Here is a 17,078-nt window from a genome sequence, read left to right on the forward strand (position 1 = left end):
GCTCACCCTCCCCCCTCCCTCTCTGGGACGGGGGAGAGAAATGGAAAGTGAAGCCCGTGAGTTGAGATAAAGACAGTTTAATAAGACAGGAAAATAATAATAACAAAATAATAATAACAATAATAACAATAATGTTACAATGGTGATAATAGGAAAATAATAATAATATGTACAAACAAGTGATGCACAATGCAATTGCTCACCACCCGCTGACCGATGCCCAGCCTAACCCTGAGCAGTCCGGCCCCCTCCCCCCGGCTAGCCACCCCTATATATTGTTTAGCATGACGTCAGATGGTATGGAATACCCCTTTGGCTAGTTTGGGTCACCTATCCTGGGTCTGTCCCCTCCCAGCTCTTACTGCACCCCCAGCCTGCCTGTTGGCAGGACAGAGCAAAAGGCTGAGGTGTCCTTGGCTTGGTATAAGCACTGCTCTGCAACAATTAAAACATCGGGGTGTTATCAGCACTCTTCTCATCCTAAGCCAAAACACAGCATTCCACCAGCTACTAGGAAGAAAATTAATTCTGTTTTAACTGAAACCAGGACACATGTTTACATCAAGACCATGGACACAGAATACTCCAGCTGACCAGACTTAAAGGATACACCCCTAGAAGATGTGGAGGATTGGTATATAGACAGCAGCAGCTTTGTCCGCCAGGGATTTCGCCTCACAGGATATGCGGTAACAAACATCATCCCAAAAGGTAGAAATCATCGCCTTGATAAGAGCTTTTGAGCTGGCAAATATTTGGACAGATTTGAAATATGCTTTTGGTGTGGTGCATGCACATGGGGAAATTTGGAAGGAGAGAGGACTTTTATTTTCCTCAGTTAAACATATAGAAGAGATTGATAGCAGTTATTAGGGAAGAAGGAAAAAGGAGGCCTAGACAGCTAGGCAAGGACCAATGTGCCCTATGTAAGAAATTCAGGCATTGGAAAAAAAATGCCTGGAACAGAAAAGAAATGGAAAAGGGAACCGGGAATTATTACACTGTAGCGAAGGGGGCAACTGGCCAATCTGAAATAGCATATTTCTGCAAACCGTTGAAATATAAATTTGGGAACCAGTGAGGCATTCACAAGTTCCTATACATGCCCAATTCTCCAGAGTCACTCCTAGGGAGAGATTTATTGGAAAAATTACAAGCAACCATATCATTTTAAAACAGGAAGATTATTCTGGAGGTAAATGATCAAAGGTATGTGGAAGTGTTGAGTTTGATGATGACGGCTACTGAAACTAAAAAGGAAATTAGCGAAGAAGGAATTAGCCTGATAATTGAAAATTTCTTACAATTAGGGTTGCTAAAAGAGTGCCAGTCTGACTTCAACACTCCAATTTTCCCTGTTTGAAAACCTGATGGATCATATTAGGTCATACAAGCTGTTAATCTTTACCCTGTGGTGGCAAACCCCTATACTTTATTAACATGCTTAACACCAGAGCTAACCACGTTTATTGTTTTAGATCTGAAGGATGCCTTCTTTTGCCTCCCTCTCCATGAAGCCAGACAGAAAATCTTTGCATTTGATTGGAAAAACCCTGATAGTGGGTGCAAAACACAGCTCACATGGACAAGGTTGCCTTAGGGCTATAAGAACTCACCCACCTTGTTCGGAGAACAACTTACAAAGGACTTGGAGACCTGGGAAGCCTCATCAGGAGAAGGAAGGCTGTTGCAGTACATAGATGACCTCCTAATAGCCACCCAGACAGAAGAAGCATGTGTGGCCTGGACATCCTAAGCCTCCTAAGCTTTCTGGGACTACAGTAGTACAGGGTATCGAAGAAGAAGGCTCAGGTGGTAAAGCAGAAGGTGACCTACCTGGGTTATGAGGTTAGTGCCGGACAACGGACCTTGGGGTAAGATTGTAAAGAAGCGCTATGTCAAACCCTGAAACCCGAGACAATAAAAGAACTGCGAACCTTTTTGGGAATGATGGGATGGTGCAGATTGTGGATCTGTAATTATGGATCGCTTGTAAAACCGCTTTGTGTTCATTGCAAATGGGAACAGGGACCTCCAATGGACAAAGGAAGCCACGCGAACCTTTGACCAACTAAAGAAGGCTCTCATGTCAGCTCCAGTTCTGGGACTTCCAGATGTAAATAAACCATTCTTCCTCTTCTCCCATGAGAAACAGGGGATTACCCTGGGAATACTAGCACAGGACCTGGGCCCATATCAAAGGGCAGTTGCTTATTTTTCTAAGCAGCTGGATGCTGCTGCCAAGGGATGGCCAGGATGCCTCAGAGCCGTTGCAGCAGTGGTGCTAAATATCCAGGAAGCACGCAAGTTCACCTTGGGACAGAAAATAACTGTGTTAGTGTCTCACACAGTGTCCACAGTGCTGGAAGTGAAAGGCGGTCACTGGCTTCCCCGCAAAGGTTCCTGAAATCAGCAGAAACCAAGGGAAGGCAGTACACCATGACTGCCTGGAGACCATTGAAGCTACCTACTCCAGCCGTCCAGATCTGAAGGACACTCCTTTCGATGATGTGGAAATATGGGAGCACCTACGTCATCAGCGGAAAACGACATGCTGGGTATGCAGTTACCACTTGCAAAGACATAATAGAATCTGGAAAATAAACATCTACACGGACTAAATAATGAGATTATTGGAAGCAGTTCAGCTGCCTGAAAAGATAACAATCATGCACATTAAGGCACACCAGAAGGTGAGCTCAGAATTGGAGGAAGGAAATGATCTGGCAGACAGAGAGGCAAAAGAAGCAACAGAAGGTGAGGTAGCAATGGAGGGAGCCCTGATTCCAGACAGGCAAATTCCCCTTGAAGGTAAGCTTGTATATAACAAAAAGGATAGAAAACTAATCGAAAGACAAAAGGGAAAATATAACCAAGAGGGATGGGCTATTACCAAAGAAGGGAAGGGAATGTTATAAATTAAGTCTCAACTCAATCTGAATTTTGTAATATTTATACTTATAAAAGGTATAAAAGGTATAAAAGGCAAGTAAACAGCGCTAGGTGTGCGGGGAGTCTATGCTCCACCAACATGCACAAACATCAAACATTCTAAATATATAGAACATTGTTTTTACATAATAAACTCGAGTATGCCTATACATATGTACAATCAGAAAAGGTAACAAACAATCCTTTTACTTCCATGACTCAACAGTCTCCATTTTCCATTCCTTTTCTTGATTACAAACAACAGTATCCATTTTCCATTCCTTTTGAACAATATGTCTTACTTTAAGTTGTCAAGCAACTTGATCTTCGGGCCCTACATATCTCGTTCCTCCTAGATCGAAGAAAAGCATATCCATCTCCTTTTCAAGGCCAATAGGGCCTGAGTCAAAAGGCACGTCCAGGTCAACAGGGGGCGTAACAGCAAAAGCCTTCGATGGCTGTAGCAGCAGAGGGGTCCATGGCATAGCAGTCGGATCAGTAAAGGAGCCCATCATCTATTGTAAAAGGGATTGTAAGGGGAACTTCTGCCCTTCGGCCTTGATTCAGGGCAGAGACTGGGGGAAGGTTGCATACATGTTGTAACCTATTGTGATAAAACAATGGACCATGGTAGCTCCCTGATTAAGTTAGAGATTGCAATCTGCCTCTTGCTTAAGTCGCCAAGCAGGTTTTACAACGTCCTCAGGGCATGACCTGAGAGATGGACTTAATACCATATAAGGAGAAAAGGGAGACCAATTCGTGGAGGAAGACTACGGCCTTCATCTTCACGACCCCCTAGCAACAGCGTGCGCAGCCGCAGAATATACCAGGATGTGGCAACGTAGCAGACAAACAACTGGAACTGCTAGACTATAAGAAGAAGGGACTGAGGGGGGTTAGTTGCGTGCTGTTGCGGAGCGGAGACTCCCCAGCCGCCCAGCGCTGTTTTGCTTGTGTCTGCTTACTTGATTAATAAAATAATTTCAATAGACCAGTAAATTGTGTGGTCTAATTTATAACAACTTCTTTTTCCTGCTTCTTTATTGATGTTACTTCATCGTGCTGCCTTTTTTTTTCTTGAGGGCAGGCTCCCCTCTTATACCCTTCCCTCCACAGCAGTTCTTTTCAAAATAACTTTTCATTGGTCAAACAACTTTGAATGTAACAACAACAGCAAACACCCAGAAACTTCCATGCCTTAATGGCTGGAGAACAAGAAACCAGAAACTGCATGGAGTCTCCTGAATCACCCTTCTTTGTTCCCTCTAAACTCTTTTACATTCCTGATGGCCTCGTCTTTAAGAGTCTAATGTTATCTCAACCACGGGGCTTTCCAACCCCCATGGCCACACTCCCAAATCTCCCCCTTCTTTATTAATATCAACCATTTTCTCGACACGAATTACCACTCCATATATAACAGGAAGCTAGTCATCCCTTCCAATTTGTTGTGGTCTCTAGTAAAGAAAGAATACCGGAAAACACATTGGGGAATAGACGCTTTGTATAACTATCTAATTGGAAAAAATATTGCCAGGAATTTATATGCTACCATCACTCAAATAACTCAGTTGTGTAGCATGTAGTATTTAACAGAGCTGTTTGAAGTTGAATGAACAGGGAAAGATGTAGGCATTATCTAAGTAACAGTCTAGAAATTTTGGTATATTTGCTGTGGTGTTTGGTCAGTTTCCCACGTATCCGGGAGGGACGGGGGCAGGGGCGGGGGCGGGGAGGGGGAATGGAGGGTCAGCCTGCTCCACCAGGGGCCTCTCCACAGGTCGCAGGGGGGGCTTTGGCTCCGCACCTGGAGCGCCTCCTCCCCCTCCTACTGCGCTGACTGGTGTCTGCAGGGAGGTTTCTCGCTCCTCCCTCTCCCAGCTGCTGTTGAGCAGCAGTTTTCTGTTTGTTTTTTTTGTTTTGTTTTCGTTTTCGTGGATGTGCTCTCACAGAGGCACGGAGTGTGTTGCTCATGGCTTGGCTCTGGGTAGTGGTGGGACCCTTTGGGGCCGGTTGAAATTGTCCCTTATCTGCCACAGGGAGGCTTATGGGTTTTTCTCGCGGGGGCTGCCACTGCAGCCATCCCCGTCCCCCCCCCCCCCCCCCCCAAACCTTGCCATCGAACCCAATACACTGGTGCAGCTAGGTCATTACTGGACTGTAAAGTATCAGGGATTACATTAAGTAATGAAACCCTAAAAAGTGATTGGGGTAGAAGGGGCTGAGATAACAGTGCCACTTTTGGGGGATACGAAGCTGAGACTAGGGGATAAAATGATCACTGGGCAATTATTGTATGTACCCAAGGCAGGGACTAACTTGTTGGGAAGGGATACAGTAAAGTCTACCTGTATACTTTGAAAAAATCGAATCCCTGGCTCCCGTCCCCCTCTTGGTTGGTTATGGATGACCTTTTTAGTTACCTTTTGACATATGGTACATCCTCTGCTTGTTTGCTTCTCTAAAGTTTATGCTATAAATGAAGTCTCAACTCACTCTGAGTTTAGTAACATAAAAGAATATTTATAAAAGGCAAGTAAACAGCGCTGGGCACGTGGGGAGTCTATGCTCTACCAACACGCACATCCAACCGTTGAACTTTCCAAATATATATAGGACATTGCTGTTACATATTTACAAGAAACCCGAGTATGCCTATACATATGGATATCCTATCCCCGCTTCATATAATTCTTTTTGTGGTGGTCCTTGTGGGTGAAAGGCTCACGGTTTCCCCATCACCATTAGCGCAACCTTTTGTTCCAGACTGCAGGAGCGGCTTCGACTGTCTCCCTCTTCTTCTGCACATGCTCTGCCCACCACAAAGTTCCCAAAAGCAACAAAACGTGATTGCTTTTCCCGCCTTTCGTTCACCTTTGAAACCACACTAATAATATTATTATCATATAACATTAAACAATAAATGTTAACAGTTCTAACCAGCAACCCCCCCAGCAACTTCCCTGCCTTAACAGAGGGGAAAACAAGCAACCCCAGACGGCAGGGCGTCGCCTCAATCACCCTTCTTTGTTTCCTCTAAACTCTTTACATTCCTGATGACCTCATCGTTAAGAGTCTGATGTTATCACCAACCACGAGGCTTTCCGACCCCCATTGCCACATTCCCAAATCTCCCCCTTCTTTATTAATATCAACCATTTTTCTGACACGAATTACCACTCCATATATAACATTTATATTCCTACACAGACATACCTTCTTAGCACAACATCACTCAAGCGTGAAACACCAAAGAAGTGACTCTCTCCGTTCCCCCGCTTTGATAATCAGTCAGCCCCCCCCCCCCCCCCAACCCCCCCCCCAAATACTCGGGAAACTGACCAAAAACCACAGCGAATATACCAAAACTTCTAAACCATTACTTGCTGTTATAAATGAGGTCTCAACTCAATCTGAATTTTGTAATATGTATAAGACAAATATTTCTAAAAGGTATAAAAGCTATAAAAGGTATAAAAGGCATAAAAGGTATAAAAGGTATAAAAGGCAAGTAAACAGCGCTGGGTGTGCAGGGAGTCTATGCTCCACCAACACACACACAAACATCAAACATTCTAAATATATAGAACATTGTTTTTACATACTAAACTCGAGTATGCCTATACATATGTACAATCAGAAAAGGTAACAAACAATCCTTTAAGTTCCATAACTTACTAAAATCGAGTACGCATATACATACATAATATCAGAAAAGGTAACAAGCAATTCTTTAAGTTCCATAACTTACTAAAATCGAGTACGCCTATACATACTGATTCAAAGATCGAAGCCGTAATTCCTTTAAGTGGTATATTCTTTATTGCAGCGCTGGATGCACGGGGGATCTCTCCACCTATCGTGCATCCCTAAAGCAGAAAGCAGTCTTGAATTTATACAATCAATCTATCAATATTCTACAAGCACCTATACATATGCATTACCTATCCCCGCCTTCCCTCGCTTCTCATGCTAATTAGCCTTTTGGCACCTTGCGCCTGCGTAGAGCCTTCCAAGAATTGTGGGCAGGGGTCTTTGGGACGTGGGCAGGGGTCTTTGGGAGGAAGACCCCGAGTCTTCCTCACAGTGTACTTTTCACCTTTGGTCAGGAATCTGCTGAATTGGCAGGTTTCTTAATTGCAAGAGCTGGTTGTTGCTAATTCTTCCGTTTGTTGTATCTTTATAATGAATTCCAATGTCCAGTTTTGAGATTTATAGTCCTTACGTTTGTTTCTCTGTCCGTCTGCCGCTTCCTTATCATGAGTTCCAGTGTCTTGTTTCGAGATATACAGTCCATGTCTGGGGATTGTCCTTGCCTCCCCAATGCCTCCCCAATACCTCCTTAATCAATCCCCCCTTTTCTTTTCCCATGCAAATTCTTTTGCATCAGATACTTTCATTATTTACAGTAACACAACAAAGCAGGCATCTAAACAACATGCACACAAATATTCCTAACACTACTAATGCGATTAGAGCAATGAACACTTGTTTCAACCATTGAAAACTGGGCAACCAGGAGGTCAACTTATTCCATATTTCACTAAAACTCCACGAAAGATCATCTTTACTGATATCATGTAGGACCCTTGTCTGCTTCCATATTTCTTCCAGGTTGGTAGAGATCCTTCCACTCTGATCTACATACACACAACAACTTGTGTTTATTACTGTACAGACTCCCCCTTGAGCGGCCAGTAAGAAGTCTAGGGCCATCCGATTTTGTAATACTACCTGTGATAAACTAGATATCTCTTCTTGTTGAGCCTTTATAGCATCCAGAGTTTTGTTTTCTAACTTCTCTATAATTGCAGAAATATTAACTATCGCCTTTTCCAATTCACTCACTCCTAACCATGGGATAAACCATCGAACGAAACTATGAAAAGCGGTGTGTCTCTCTATCAATGGATTGTTAATTTTTCGTCTGATTCTCCGCATATGAGTTCTCAAGTAACCTCGAGGCACTACATCGTGTACTGTCATATTGGGGACTACCGCTCCAAGAGTGCAAGTTCCCTTCCAATTCTCAGGCAAGACCTTACAGGCTGTATCATTGCATAGCCAATACCACCCTTTTCCTTCTGGAACCGTCCAGCTGGTTGAATTTGCCCAACTGCTAGTTGTACTAATATCAATTTTTCGATTCCAAGATGTCTGATTCCCCACATAAGTAGTACCTGTATTTATACAATCCTGTTTTCCCATACCCTTAGGCGGGTTACACCTTTGTACACATACATAGTAAGATTCCAACGGCACGAAGCTACTAACTTCTAGTTCCAAAACTTCTTCATATTTTCGACCCCAAGATGTGTTTTCCCACAAATTAGTCCAAGATAAGTTTGCAGGCAACGGAATCCCGATTAACGATACACCCTTATTCCCATGCTGTGGCAGATGGGTGCATACCCAACAGTTCGTCTTATTAGTTACTTGAGAAATTGTTTGTATTAAGGTCAGGTGTAAGTTCTCATCCCAAGTTGCCCACCCCGAATCCGAGAACCGCACCCCTGCAATCATTAGGATCTGGAAAACCGTAATTTTGTTGGTCCAATTGGAGTGGTGGTCTATATCCTCGCCGGGACCTTCTTCACCCTTGAATTGTGGATCCAAGCTGCTTGCTTCTTAATCTTAATGGCGGTGTGTGTTGTCAGTAATACTTGGTATGGTCCCATCCACTTTCCTTCCATTTTTCCTGTAGAGGTTGTCCTGAAAAAGTCTTTATATATATATATAATTCCCGAGCTTAAAGGGGTGGATTGGTTGATACAACCCTCTAGCCCTGGTCCCTAAAACAAATTTATGTACTTTATTTAATTGTTTCTGAAGTTCAGTTATATAAGCATATAAATATTCTGATCCTAGCTGCATTAGGTCCTCTCCACTAAATAGAAATTGCTATGGCCTTCCATATAAGATTTTGAAGGGACTCAAATTCCCTTTTATTCTAGGTTTAACTCTAATTCCAAGTAATGCTAAAGGGAGGGATTGAGGCCATGACAAATTAGCTTCTTATCCAATTTTAGCTATTTATTCTTTAATTAAATGGTTCATTTTTTCTACCTGTCCACTTGCCTGTGGTCTATAAGGAGTATGCAGTTGCCAATCTATCTTTAGAATCTTACTTATCTGTTCTACCACTTGTGCACAAAAATGTGAAACTCTATCAGAAGACATTGCTACTAGAATCCCAAAGCATGGTATTATTTCATTTAACAAGACTTTAACCACTTCTCTTGCTTTGTTTGTTCGACAGGGAAAGGCTTCAGGCCTTCCTGAAAACGTGTCAGTCAGAACCAGTAATAATGATATCCCCCTTTTCTAGGGAGTTCTGAAAAATCAATTTGCCACTGTTGCCCCGAATAATTTCCTTTACTGATTATTCCAAATTTTATTCTATTCTTGGTATTGGGGTTATTGTGTAAGCAAATGCTACATTGTTGAGTTACTTGTTTTATCATATCGTCCCACTAATGTCTGACTCAGGCTCTTATGCAGTGTGCCAGCTCCTCAATGCGTTTTATTGTGTTCTGTAAGAACTATGGGCCATGTCAAACTAGAGGGTATTACTATGTGGTTATCTTTTAAATATACTCATCCATCTGGTTTCATTTTACCTTTCAAATCTTCAATTAATTTTAAGTCTTCTTTTGTATAATTTGGATATAGTTTGGATTTTACCGTCTGGTATCAAAGACAATGCCTTCACCTCAGTTATTTCAGCTGCCTGCTTAGCCTCTGCCAATCGATTTCCAATTTCAAAATCGGTGTTCCCCTTTTGGTGTCCCTGACAATGCACGATAGCTACCTTTTCTGGTTGTTTTACAGCCTCTAACAATTTTAAAATTTCTTCAGCATACTTTATGTGTTTTCACTGAGCGGTCAGCAATCCATGTTCTTTCCAAATTGCTCCATGAGCATGTACCACGCTGAATGCATATTTAGAATCTGTCCAAATATTTACCCTTTTTCCCGCTGCCAGTTCCAATGCTCTCGTGAGAGCAACTATCTCCGCCTTTTGAGCTGATGTTCCAGGGGGTAAAGGCTTAGACTCAATTACCTGCTGAGCAGTTGTTATAGCATATCCAGCTTTACGTTGTCTTTGCGTAACAAAACTGCTCCCATCCGTGAACCAAGTTTCTTCCGCATCTTCCATGGGCTCCTCCTTAAGGTCTGGTCGGCTGGAATATACAGTCTCTATAGTTTCTAAACAATCGTGAATCACAGGTTGTGCTGGAGCATCACTAAGAAAAGAGGCTAGATTCACAATATTAGTTATCACAATTTCCACGTTGTCCTGTTCTACCAATATTGCTTGATATTTCAAAATCATCAGTTCTTGTTTCAGTTGTTTAAAGACTTTTTGTGCTTCTCCAGTCCAGACTAACTTTGACTGGTTAATCTTTATCAATTCACATAGAGGCTTTACCAATAGTCCATAATTATAAATCCAAAGGCGACACCAACCTGTCATTCCTAAAAAGGTTTGTAGCTCCTTTACCATTTGAGGTTCTGGAGTCTGGCAAATGACTTCCTTATGTTCAGTTCCTAGTTCTCGTTGTCCTTCCGAAATTTCAAATCCCAGATAGGTCACACTTTGTTGAGCCAGCTGGACTTTCTGTCAAGAGACTTGATATCCATTTAAACCCAGAAAATTAAGACGACTTATAGTCCATTGAATACAACTCCCTTTAGTCTCGGTAGCTATTAAGAGATCATGTACATATTGTAACAAAGCACCTTCAGTGTCCGGAGGCATCCATGTTTTGAGTTCCCTTGCTAATTGGTTTCCAAAAATAGTGGGGCTATTCTTGAATCCTTGAGGTAGTAATGTCCACGTAAGCTGCGTCTTTCTGCCTGAATCGGGATTTTCCCATTCAAAGGCAAATAGGTTTTGGCTTTCTGTGGCTAAGCCTAGGCAGAAGAAGGCATCTTTTAAATCCAGTACGGTAAACCAGACTTGACTATTCTTTAATTTAGTCAGCAAAGTATAAGGGTTTGCCACTACTGGATATATTTCCTCAGTGATTTTATTTATGGCCCTCAAATCCTGAACTAGCCTATAGCTTTTTCATCTGCCTTTTTAATTGGCAATATGGGTGCATTGTATTCTGATTCGCATTCAATCAATAATCCATACTGTAAAAATTTATTAATTATCTCTTTAATTCCTTTCCTATCTTCTATCCTCAAAGGATATTACTTAACCTTAACGGGTTTCTGTCCTGGCTTTAATCTAATAATTATTAAGGTCACATTTTTACCTCTTTCAGGGGTTTCAGTAGCCCACACTCCTGGACATACTTGATCTGTGATCTCTAAAGGTATTTCACTTTTAGGGTCAGTTTGTATTAGTGCCAAGCTTAACACATTTATTAGTTGTTCTTCTCCCATTCTTAATTCCATTTTCCCTTTTTCAAAGACAATTTCTGCTCCTACTTGCTCTAATAAATCTCTACCTAAGAGTGCCCATGAGGAGTTAGGCATAGATAAAAATCTGTGTATGCCCCATTGTTTCCCTATCTTGTACTTCAAAGGTTCACAAAAATAAGCCTTTTCGGTTACACCTTGTCCTGGTTTCAGTTAGAACAGAGTTAATTTTCTTCCTAGTAGCTGGTACAATGCTATGTTTTGGCTTAGGATGAGAAGAGTGCTGATAACACCCCGATGTTTTAATTGTTAAAGAGCAGTGCTTATACCAAGCCAAGGACATCTCAGCTTCTTGCTCTGTCCTGCCAACAGGCAGGCTGGGGGTGCAGTAAGAGCTGGGAGGGGACAGACCCAGGACAGGTGACCCAAACTAGCCAAAGGGGTATTCCATACCATCCGATGTCAGGCTAATACCATCTGATGTCAGGCTAAACAATATATAGGGGTGGCTAGCCAGGGGGAGGGGGCCGGACTGCTCGGGGTTAGGCTGGGCATCGGTCAGCGGGTGGTGAGCAATTGCATTGTGCATCACTTGTTTGTACACATTATTAGTAGTGGTACTATTATCATCATTGTATTATTATTATTATTATTATTATTATTATTATTATTATTATTATTATTATTTTGTCTTATTAAACTGTCTTTATCTCAACTCACAGGCTTCACTTTCCATTTCTCTCCCCCGTCCCAGAGAGGGAGGGGGAGGGTGAGCGAACAGCTGCATGGTGTTTAGCTGCCGGCCGGGTTAAACCACAACACACCTTTTACCCTAACATAATAATTCTGTGAAGGCATTAATGCTTGATTTAGAACTGAATACGTTGCCCCATATCAATAAGAAATTTCACTTCCATTCCTCCCCTAGCTTCATTATAACCAGTGGAGGATCCGCTAGGGTAGATTCCCCAGGTCCCCGTTATTCCTGTTGAAATCAGGGGTCGATTACCCTAGGAAAAGGCTAGTCAATTTGTCCTCCGAAGCCAGGTCCAAACCGTTTTGTTTTATTTATTTATTTATTTATTTATTTTCATTACATTTCAGAGTTGGTCCAAAAATTCCATAGGGGTTTCTTTTAGACCTTGTTGGAAGCATATTCTCAATTCCCAATTCATCCAGGTTTTAGTATTTACTTAACCGTTCATAATTTTCAGGATGATTTGGGTCTTAGTGGGGGTCGGTCAGGGGAATGCAATTGTCCACAGTTCCCTGAGCGGTCCCATCGGCAATCTGAGCTCGCACATGAACTCAGGTTGTTTTAAGAGTTAACTGCTTTTCTGTTTCTGTGAGAACTCTCTCGGACTCATCATGGTCCCTTTGCCCCAAAGGGCTAACACCCATGATTTTAAGATCTCTGCCTCTGGCAGAGGCAGAACTATTATCATTCCTACATCCTCTTTCCCTGCTCATTCAACTTCAAACACCTTTAACACTTTCAACAACCCTTTTAACACTTCCTTTATCTTTCTCCAGCCTGTACTTCTCTAATGCCATCATCAAAGGCTCAGTCAGGGGCCAACTTAATTCCGTACCTTTTCCCACCAAGATGCTGAAACATCAGTATACAACATTTCATCCTGTTCTGCTTCTCAAAAAAACAACATTAACTGTAGCAAAATATTATAGTTTAAAGTTCCATTTAGGGGCCACTTTTCTCCACATTCCAGCTTATAAAGCGGCCACCACTGATTACGATATTTTATCAATGTTTTCCTGTTCACACTTCCACCGGCAGATCCTCCAATATCCTTCCAGTGACTTAAAACACATCCTAACACACTTTTCTTTAAAATTTCACTGCTTGTTTGCCCCCCCATTTTCCAGTTTACACTTTCAGAATACATATGTTACTTGCAAAAGCGTATCACAAAACGTATCACTCACAAAAATACGGGCACGCATTATCTTTCAGTAGCGATGTCACAAAGCTACTATTACCAGCAATATTGCCAAAATCACAATAACAATAGTCAGAGTCAAATTCCACATGCGATAAGTCAGAAAACCGAACTGTGTAACACCGTAACGATATCTCTCTTATAACAATGCCACGAACCTACTATTACCACCAGAAAAATAGCCAAAATCACAGTAACAATAACCAAAGTTAAATACCATACTCCATGAGTCAGAAAACCGAAATAGACAACACAATTCCAGATGGACCTTAAAGCGAGCTCTTTCCTTAAGGTCCCCAAATATACTTATGGTGCTTACCACAAAGTATATACCAAACACTGCCTCGCAGAAGATCACCTTCTGACTTACAGACAGTTCCAGATACAGATGGACCCCAAGGTCCCCAGATATACTTGTGGTACTAACCACAAAGTATATACCAAATACTGTCCTGCAGAAGTCACCTTCCGACTTACTGGACAGTCCCAGATGACCGGTCTACCAGAAAACCAAACCAGAATAAAGAATATACTCACTTACAATGATGGGGTCCTTGTCTGCCTCCGCAGTGATCCGGTGAGTCGAGGAGTCCCTCTGGGAAATCCCGGGGGTACCCTAGGGAGTCCTGTTCCCAGCGGGTCCTGCGGTCCGGCAGAGAGGTCGTCCCATCTGGGGTGCCAGATTGATTCAAAGATCGAAGCCGTAATTCCTTTAAGTGGTATATTCTTTATTGCAGCGCTGGATGCACGGGGGATCTCTCCACCTATCGTGCATCCCTAAAGCGGAAAGCAGTCTTGAATTTATACAATCAATCTATCAATATTCTACAAGCACCTATACATATGCATTACCTATCCCCGCCTTCCCTCGCTTCTCATGCTAATTAGCCTTTTGGCACCTTGCGCCTGCGTAGAGCCTTCCAAGAATTGTGGGCAGGGGTCTTTGGGACGTGGGCAGGGGTCTTTGGGAGGAAGACCCCGAGTCTTCCTCACAGTGTACTTTTCACCTTTGGTCAGGAATCTGCTGAATTGGCAGGTTTCTTAATTGCAAGAGCTGGTTGTTGCTAATTCTTCCGTTTGTTGTATCTTTATAATGAATTCCAATGTCCAGTTTTGAGATTTATAGTCCTTACGTTTGTTTCTCTGTCCGTCTGCCGCTTCCTTATCATGAGTTCCAGTGTCTTGTTTCGAGATATACAGTCCATGTCTGGGGATTGTCCTTGCCTCCCCAATGCCTCCCCAATACCTCCTTAATCAATACATAAAATCAGAAAAGGTAACAAGCAATTCTTTAAGTTCCATGACTTAACAGTCTCCATTTTCCATTCCTTTTCTTGATTACAAACAAGTCTCCATTTTCCATTCCTTTTGAACAGTATGTCTCGCTTTAAGTTGTCAAGCAACTCTGTCTTCAGGCCTTATGCATCCCATTCTTCCCAGATTGAAGAAAAACATATCCATCTCCTTTTCAAGGCCAATAGGCCTGGGTCAAAAGGCACGTTCAGGTCAACAGGGGAAGTAACAGCAAAAGCCTTCGATGGCTGTAGCAGCAGAGGGGCCCATGGCGTAGCAGTCGGATCAGTAAAGGAGCCCGCAGCTCCCTCACTATCTGGCAAGCCACACGTTTGTGATTGTGGCTCCACATGTATCTTCAAGGCCTCAGAGACTGTTCGCCAGGTGTCGAGCAATCCCACTGCAACCTTGTCGTTTTCAGTTGCAGAGTCCCACACCTTGACCTCAATTTGGTCTCATATTTCAGGCTCATAAACTGTCCGATTGTGAAGAAGGAGAATAAGCTGTAAGGTTACCAGGACAGTCTTTGTTCCTAAGGACATATGATTCCCCATAATGCGCAACTGCTTACCAGCGAGAGGCAGTTGTGTGCACAGGTATGCTTCTCTCAGCTCGAGCTTCTCTCCAGCTCCAGTGGGCCTATTTCCAACAACTTTCTGTACAAGCTTCTCTGAGCAGTTTGCTGAGTTTGGCCGAACCTATCTTCATGAGGTAATCAATGTGCCTGTCCCCGTCCTGGTCTCCATTCTCCCAGCCTGTTCCTCTTCATTCCTTTTTCCTGCTTCTTTATTGATGAAGTAACTTCATCCTGTTGCCTTCTTTTATCTTGAGGGCAGGCTCCCTTCTTATACCCTTCTCCCCACAGCAGTTCTTTTCAAAATAACTTTTCATTGGTCAAACAACTTTGAATGTAACAACAACAGCAAACACCCAGAAACATCCATGCCTTAATGGCTGGAGAACAAGAGAACCAGCTGGAGAACAAGAAATCAGAGACTGCATGGAGTCTTCTGAATCACCCTTCTTTGTTCCCTCTAAACTCTTTTATATTCCTGATGGCCTCTTTGTTAAGAGTCTAATGTTATCTCAACCATGGGGTTTTCCAACCCCCATGGCCACATTCCCAAATCTCCCCCTTCTTTATTAATATCAACCATTTTCTCGACAGGAATTACCACTCCATATATAACGCTTGCTGCTCCTGCCTTCCTCCCTGTCACGCAAAAAACATTAAGAACAAAAAATAGGATTAAAAGATCCACTGCCAGGCCCGTATATTGGGCACCACCAATCAACACTTGGATAAAACAGCACTTCTTTTTGGTCTGTCATGCGCTGCTTTCGTCTCCAGCCGTTTCTCTCGCAGAGAATATGGAACTGCAGATTGGAACTCTGCACTTGCTTCGCAGCAATGCTGCATCTCACTCACACAGCACTATAATGCAATCACACCAAGAGGCCCCTTGCACTTCTTGTTCTTACCACAAGAATATATCACTTAAAACAATAACCAAACTGTTTGTATCGTCTCCGGCTGTGTTCCTCGTGGAGTAATTCACTTCACAATACTTTGTCTCAAACACATACACTTACACAAATGCTTTCAATATGAAATACCCAGACATCCACAAATAAGACAAACAATTATTAATACTCCAATTAATATCCTTCCAGCAGCTGCAAATATTACTCAGATAACCTTGTCATAATTTTGAGATGCCCACTTACCCTTCTCCTGCTTCTTATACAGTCATTAGCAGGTCCGTCCTGGCTCCCAAAACTGGGATGCAGCGGTAACCTCAGATTTGCTTGATCTCCTCCCAGTATTTCTACTGGCCACTCTGTTGGTCAGCAAATCCCCCTTGACCACTCTATCGGTCACCAAATGTCCCTTGACCGCTCTATTGGTCAGCCTGTAGGGTACCCTCCTCCCATATGGGGACTATGCTGCACGCCAGATGTCTCCGCGCGATTTACCAGCTGCCCCAGCCACGCGTACGACTTACAGGCCCTTCCTGTTCTATAAAACAGGACTGAAGACTGATGACTCTTCCTCATCACCTCTTGTCTCTGTGCAGACTCAGTTGCTCCTTGGCTCTTGTCCATCTGCAGGACCAGTTTCTGCCAGTTTCTTAAGATAGGCTCACACTCTTATTAGGAGACTGACCTTGGTAAGGGGCCCAAGGCTTCTTGCTTTAGTTAATTTGCACAGTGCACCATAGTTAGCAAAGACACCAAGTAGCATCCTAGTTTAATGCTGTCAGCACTTTATCACTGCTTGATAAGATTCTCCTAACTCCCTCTCTGACTGTGAGTCTTTCAGATGTGCTCATTCTGGGCTGCAAGCTTGCTTGCCGTCCCCTTGCGTGGAATTAAAGCAGGGTTGATGTGCAGACTGTGTCAATGTCAATGTCAATTTTAAATACCGTTTGTCAATCTCCCTCTCAGATTCCTGGATGCTATGTTTTCTGGTGAGCTCCTCTCGCAACAGAGCCACCTGTTTGAAAAGCTCATCCAGCT

This window comes from Aythya ferina (genome assembly GCF_964211825.1).
Source record: "Aythya ferina genome assembly, chromosome: W".
Lineage (NCBI taxonomy): Eukaryota > Metazoa > Chordata > Aves > Anseriformes > Anatidae > Aythya > Aythya ferina.